Genomic DNA, 6921 nt, shown 5'->3' with positions numbered 1-6921 from the left:
TGTCAAGTGCATGATGGGAATGTCAGCCATGGCAATTTGATTATAATGATATAATAGGCTATAGGACATGCAGGGGAGCGTGGATGTTGGATATTTTTGGCAGATGGCAATTCTGTGCGCCACCTTTGTTACAATAGTGATTTCAGATTTGCCAGCCATCGGAGGGGTTTTAGGGGCAACCCTGGGGGGATGGGGGAGGGTGTGATGACTATGTCCTCTGTTCTTTCTCTGTTCCATGTCTCCTTCCCTATATGACTTTCCCTCCTCAGAGAGTTTCACTACCTAATCTTTACTGGAGGTCAAGGAAGGAAGGTCCATCTTCTGTAACTGCAGGCTGTGTCTGGATGTCATTCCTGCCTGGCCAGGGAATGAAACTTCCCGCTCACTGATCTAGAGATGGTATTGGAAGAGCTGGTGATTGTCACCAATCATGGATAAATGCCTGGGATCCCTGGATGACCATTATCATCTTTACAGGAAACTGTGGAATTCTGGAAGAGATAAATTTGGCAATTAGGATGAGCATATACGGATCAAAAAGAAGACCATGTCAGAGAGGGAAGAATAATGTTTACTGTTTCCCAGATGGAAGAAGCTGTGGGATCTATTTGGCATGATAATAAATCCTTTTGATATCCTCTTCCATGAACCCACTGTTGTTAGTGTAAGTGCAGAAAGTTTTACTGTTCAGTGTACACACTCCATCCTGTTTGGCTAAAGCTACTTGGTTATCTGATTACATTAGCTAGGGAATAATGTTCTGAACTAAATCACCCTAGACAGCAGGCAGACTTCTTATTTTTACAGTTCAACACATGTGTACAGAGTGTATATCATGGGTGAGAATAAGTTGTGTGCTGCATTATGATTGTGTGGTCAGTGACAGCCTGCATAGACCACGATGGTCCCATAAGATCAGCATAGTGCGGAAAGTCCTACCACCCAGTGGTACTGTGTCCATCACGATGTTGTAATATTGAAGTGAAATGAATTCCTTCCCTGTTTGTGGTGATACAGGTGTAAACAAACTTATTTACAGGCATATGAAAGCATAGCATGTACGGTTATGTACAATACATAATTCTTGGCAATAAGTGTGTTATTGGTTTATGTATTTACAATGCTATATTTTTTAGAGTGTACTTCTACTTATTAGCTATCTTGACTATGAAACAGAGTGCAAATAGCAGTCCGAAGGCCTTGTTTATTATCTCTTGATTGAATCAAGAGGCTGCCTCAAGTGACTGACCTGTGCCATCGAGGTTTGTGTGAGTCCCCTCCAGGATGTTCCAACAACGACAGAATCAGCTGGTGGTCCATTTCTCAGAAAGCATCCTTGTTGTTTAGTGGTGCGTTATGAAAGTTTTAGTGATTTTTTTTTTTTTGACAGGCAGAGTGGACAGTGAGAGAGAGAGACAGAGAGAAAGGTCTTCCTTTTGCCGTTGGTTCACCCTCCAATGGCCGCCGCGGCCGGTGCGCTGCAGCCGGCGCACCGCACTGATCCGATGGCAGGAGCCAGGTACTTATCCTGGTCTCCCTTGGGGTGCAGGGCCCAAGTACTTGGGCCATCCTCCACTGCACTCCCTGGCCACAGCAGAGAGCTGGCCAGGAAGAAGGACAACCGGGACAGAATCCGGCACCCCAACCTGGACTAGAACCTGGTGTGCTGGCTCCACAAGGCAGAGGATTAGCCTAGTGAGCCGCGGCGCCGGCCTTAGTGATTTCAGAAGCAGTCAATTTACACCTCAGAGTGAGATGTGGCAGCTCAGAATTACAAACTCCATCATTTTCTGACCAGTGACACAACTGCATGGAAACTACCCAGGTCCCGTTGTGGAGGTTTTCTGGCCATTCCAGGGTCAAACCACATCACTCAAGGTGGAAACAATGGAGCAAGGCAGGCTTGGAGCTGGTGTGCCTTCCAGGACAGCTGGGAGTTCCAGACGCTAGCAACACACTGGACATAGGCCAGGCTGTAATTTAGGGGGACCAGGCAGAAGCGGGCTAGCCACACAGCAGGCCAGAGGTAGTAGTGACAAGGGCGTCAGGATAATGCTGCTGTAGGTTGTTCCACTTGTCCTGGGCTGACAGTCTACTGGGTGTCTCTGCCAGTGGCAGGAAGCAGCCTAGAAAACATGGGACAAAGCGCCACTGATCCAGTAGTGTTCACCTTGGTGGTACCCTGGATGAGCCTATCCACAACCTTATGCCAGCCTACAGCTACAGGATCCATGATGCCACAGCCCAGAGACCATGGTCAGGGTCTGGCTGGTCTGGTGTTCCCGCCGATGCCACCTCTTCCCCAGCTGCTGTGAGATAATGTCACCCAGGCCCATCAAGGACCCTAAGTCCTATTCCCGTGAGCACCGCAGTTCAGCCTTCACGCCTGGGGCTTCGCTGTCGATGTATTCAGTGACTGTGCAGCCCGGTAGTGGAGGGGAGTCACATCCCATGTGGTGATTCTTTGACCAATGTAGAATGGGAGTTGGAAGAAGATATCTTCTCTTCTCCAGAAATAACTGTTCATCTGGACAGTTCAGCCATCAGGACCTGGACTTTCCAGGGGTGAGCAGCCGGGGCCCACTGATATGCCCACCAGAGTTCCACGCTTCTTGAGTGTGTGCTCTGTGCTCAACAACCCTCCCATGTCAAGACAGGGTTCTTTTTTTTAAGATTTATTTTATTTATTTAAAATACAGAGTTACAGAGAGAGGTAGAGTCAGAGAGAGAGGTCTTCTATTCCATTGGTTCACTCTCCAAATGACTGCAACGGCTAGAACTGAGCTGATCTGAAGCCAGAAACCAGGAGCTTCTTCTGTATTTCCCATGCGGGTGCAGGGGCCCAAGAACTTGGGCCATTTTCTACTGCTATCCCAGGCCATAGCAGAGAGCTGGATCAGAAGTGGAGCAGCCAGGACATGAAGTAGCACTCATATGGGATGGCAGCACTGCAGGCTGGGGCTTTAACCCACTGCACCACAGCGCCGGCCCCAAGACAGGTTTCTTAAAGCAATTTCACGGTATATAGAAACTGTGGGGGATGTCTGGCCTGTGGGCTGTGTAAGGCCCACAGAATCATTTGGTGTGGTCCTGCCACAGATGGGACCATACAGCCTAATCAATAAATCAATAAATGTAGAGCAGCCTAATTTTTAAGTGGATCATTTTGTCTGGCTCGTGAATGATGTTATAAACACTGGAATGAACATTGGCAGATAGAAGTCTTCCCACCCCGGGTCTACAGACAGGTTTTCTCCTTTTGCTAGGAAGCTTGTGGAGGAAACGTTTACCCCGGAGTTCAGCCAGTGACTCCTAAGGAAGATAGAAGGAGGAGAAGCATGTTGAAACTATGGACAACAAAGAATCCCCCCTCTTCTCACTTAACAGCAAGCTTCCTGTGGCTGCCTAATGCACCACCAGCCAATAATAGTTCTTGGTCCACCCATCGCATAGTTATTTGTGATCTCATAACAGTTTTATTTTTTTTTAGATTTACTTTATTTGTTTGAAAGACAGAGTTACAGAGAGAGGTAGAGACAGAGAGAGAGGCCTTCCATCTGCTGGTTCACTCCCCAGATGGCTGTAATGGCCAGAGCTGTACCGATGCAAAGCCAGGAGCCAGGAGCTTCTTCTGGGTCTCCCACGTGGGTACAGGGGCCCAAAGACTTGGGCCATCTTCTACTGCTTTCCCAAGCTACAGCAGAGAGCTGTATTGGAAGAAGAGCAGCTGGGACTAGAACCGGGCCAGGGCTTTAACCTGCTGCACCACAGCACTGGCCCCAGTAGTTGCTTTTGATAAAACATATGCTGGACTGTCTTTTCAGGGTCCCTGAAAAAAACTGGACAGAACTGGCTGCAGCCAACCTTGTAATTGAAACCTGCACAGGTTGTCTCACACTGAGCAGATAGCTACCTTACGGTTCATTATAATGTCAAATGACACACCTCTGATGATGTTTCCGCAGTCATCCTTGAACATATGACATATGTAAAGACATGATTTGCCAATGCACATGCTCAAAGCGCTTTCCCCACCATGTCTGTCTGTACTTCTGGCACTCTGTCTCTTTGTTTTACCCACTTCCGCCCCAATTACCCTAACTCCATAAATTCTGAAACCACTCGCTATACAAGGAGATTTATTTAGACTTTAACATGACCTGTCTCTTTCTCCCACAGGTCTGTGTTTTATAATAAATGTTCTTTTACTTAGAAGGTAAATCCAGGGGCTTGCACTGTGATGCAGTGGGTTAAAGCCCCAGCCTGCAGCGCCAACATTCCATATAGGTGCCAGTTTGAGTCCAGATGCTCCACTTCTGATCCAGCTCCCCCATATTGCACCTGGGAAAGCAGCAGAGGATGGCCCAAATCCTTTGGCCCCTGCACCCACATAGGAGACCCAAAAGTTCCTGGCTCCTAGCTACAGATCAGCTCAGCTCTAGCCATTGTGGCCATTTAGGGAGTGAAACAACTGATGGAAGACCTCCCTCTACCCCATCTCTACCTCTCTCTGTAACTCTTTGAAATAAATAAAATATTTTTTAAAAATGAAGGTGAATCCAGTGTTTTGGTAACAGTAATATTATACATGTACAAGTAGGTGGACCTGCCTCTCATAAGAGTGTCAGCTGGGAGAGAAGTTTTCAGTGAAAACAAAAAATGCACCTATCGGGCCGGCGCCGTGGCTCAATAGGCTAATCCTCCACCTTGCGGCGCCGGCACACCGGGTTCTAGTCCCGGTTGGGGCGCCGGATTCTGTCCCGGTTGCCCCTCTTCCAGGCCAGCTCTCTGCTATGGCCAGGGAGTGCAGTGGAGGATGGCCCAGGTGCTTGAGCCCTGCACCCCATGGGAGACCAGGAAAAGCACCTGGATCCTGGCTCCTGCCATTGGATCAGCGCGGTGCGCCGGCTGCAGCGGCGGCCATTGGAGGGTGAACCAACGGCAAAGGAAGACCTTTCTCTCTCTGTCTCTCTCTCTCACTGTCCACTCTGCCTGTCAAAAAAAAAAAAAAAATGCACCTATCTTTTAGTCTGTTGAAGACAAACTCGAGGTCCTCAGCTGGCTCACCAGAGAAGGCAGTTATCCTATGGCTGTGGCTGTGAAGACTCGAGAGGCACAGGCTGAATTCTTGACCCGATTAGAAATGCCCTATAACTTAACTGCAGTAGGAGCGCTAAGTAGCGTAGCACCTGATGGGAAGACTGAACTGCTGGACACTGGAATTGCCGTCTACTCCTCGGATGACACAACTCTTTGAGGATGGGGTCTCATGTGGGAATTCAGAACAGGGTAAGTGGCTTCCATATGATTCACAAAATTGATATTCTTATTTGTATCATCTTGGGTCACGCTGGGCTCCAGGAGTGCGCTGGTCACATGGGTTGTGGGAGCTGCTGGGTTCCCAGGACCATTCATGTATCCATGCTGGATGCAAGCATGAAGGATCTGAAAACCTCCCCCTCCCTTCAGAACTGGGGACAATCTCATTTCCAGAGTGGATCTAAGCCCTCTTGCTTACACTGGAAGCAAAGGCTGGGAGGATTTTCAGGCCAAGAAACATTCCTTGTGCCAATGCTCTGGCTTCCCACGCCTGAAATGTTCTCTCGGGCTTTTCGCCTGTGGCTGGACACCTCCTGGGCTAATGACAGGCTGTGAGGTTGCAGGGTGCTGGTCACAGCAACTGCTATGCTCTGAGCCTACTGTCTGGACTCTGCTCCCCACATGGAAGTCCCCTTCTCTCCTGGGTTTTGCCTTTATTATTAAATACCCCAAATTCTATCTGTAGCATGTGGGTCATGGGAGTTTGGGGTCCTGTTGCCAGTTTGTAGAGTTTCCTTAGAAAATCTGGGGCTGACTGACTGAGGAAAAGGGAACTGAGTAGGACCTGTCCTTTAGGTCTATGTTAGCACATCTTCCAGAGGTTTCACTTCTAAAAACTGTCCTTGAAATAAGGATAGATCTCTTCTTTATATTCTGTTACCTCCCTAATTTTTTTAAAAAAAATTTTTATTTATTTTTTGACAGGCAGAGTGGACAGTGAGATTTAGAGAGACAGAGAGAAAGGTCTTCCTTTTTTCCGATGGTTCACCCCACAATGGCCGCTGCGGCTGGCGCACCGCGCTGATGTGAAGCCAGGAGCCAGGTGCTTCTCCTGGTCTCCCATGCGGGTGCAGGGACCAAGCACTTGGGCCATCCTCCACTGCCCTCCCGGGCCACAGCAGAGAGCTGGACTGGAAGAGGAGCAACCGGGGCAGAATCTGGCGCCCTGACCGGGACTAGAACCCAGGGTGCCAGCGCTGCAGGTGGAGGATTAGCCTACTGAGCCGCAGCGCCGGCCTACCTCCCTAATTTTGTCATAAGTTACAAGCATGGTAACACATTTTTTCATCCCATCTATTAGACAGCTAACCAAATGATTGTTATGCTCTTTGCTAGTTCCAATGAACACATGTTTGTGGACTGCCATGGCCTCCAGATCTTTTGGTTGGGCTGTTGAGCTGCCAGGGAATCAGCATGAGACTTGGTTTTGGCTCAGATTTGTGATTATTTTTCCTACAAAGTGCAACCGGTAGACAGGAAATTGTGTAGGTCATCCAGGTCAAGTTAAAGGTCTGAAATTCCTCTATGAATTTAGTGAGGTCTTCTGAAAGCCTCCTTAGCTTTTGTTTACATCTGTTTAAATCAGTCATGGAGAGACATGTGCTTTGATTGTCCCAGCTCCTGCATTAGCTACAGAGGACAAACATATGCACTTGCCTCACTGCAAATGATTCTGGCCAGGATCTCCTCCAGTGGAGGGGTGCAGCCTGAGTTATAGGATGGAGGTTATAAGTCAATAGGAAGTGAGGTTTGAGAACGGAGAAGGGAGAGCACTCGTTGCCCTCTGGGGATGGTCCCTGCAATGGGAAAAGCTGAGCTTGA

The 6921-nt window shown here is 48.5% G+C and overlaps 1 pseudogene; it reads right to left on the bottom strand.

Annotated features, from left to right (window-relative positions):
• Positions 1-1873: 1873 nt before the first annotated feature.
• LOC149126449 (mitochondrial inner membrane protein Mpv17 pseudogene) lies at positions 1874-3969 on the bottom strand (annotated as a pseudogene).
• Positions 3970-6921: the final 2952 nt, after the last annotated feature.

The sequence above is a fragment of the Oryctolagus cuniculus genome, chromosome 5 (genome assembly GCF_051225735.1).
Source record: "Oryctolagus cuniculus isolate XC-2025 breed Fujian yellow rabbit chromosome 5, ASM5122573v1, whole genome shotgun sequence".
In the NCBI taxonomy this organism is placed as follows: Eukaryota; Metazoa; Chordata; class Mammalia; order Lagomorpha; family Leporidae; genus Oryctolagus; species Oryctolagus cuniculus.
This window is presented reverse-complemented; position numbering and strand designations above follow the sequence as displayed.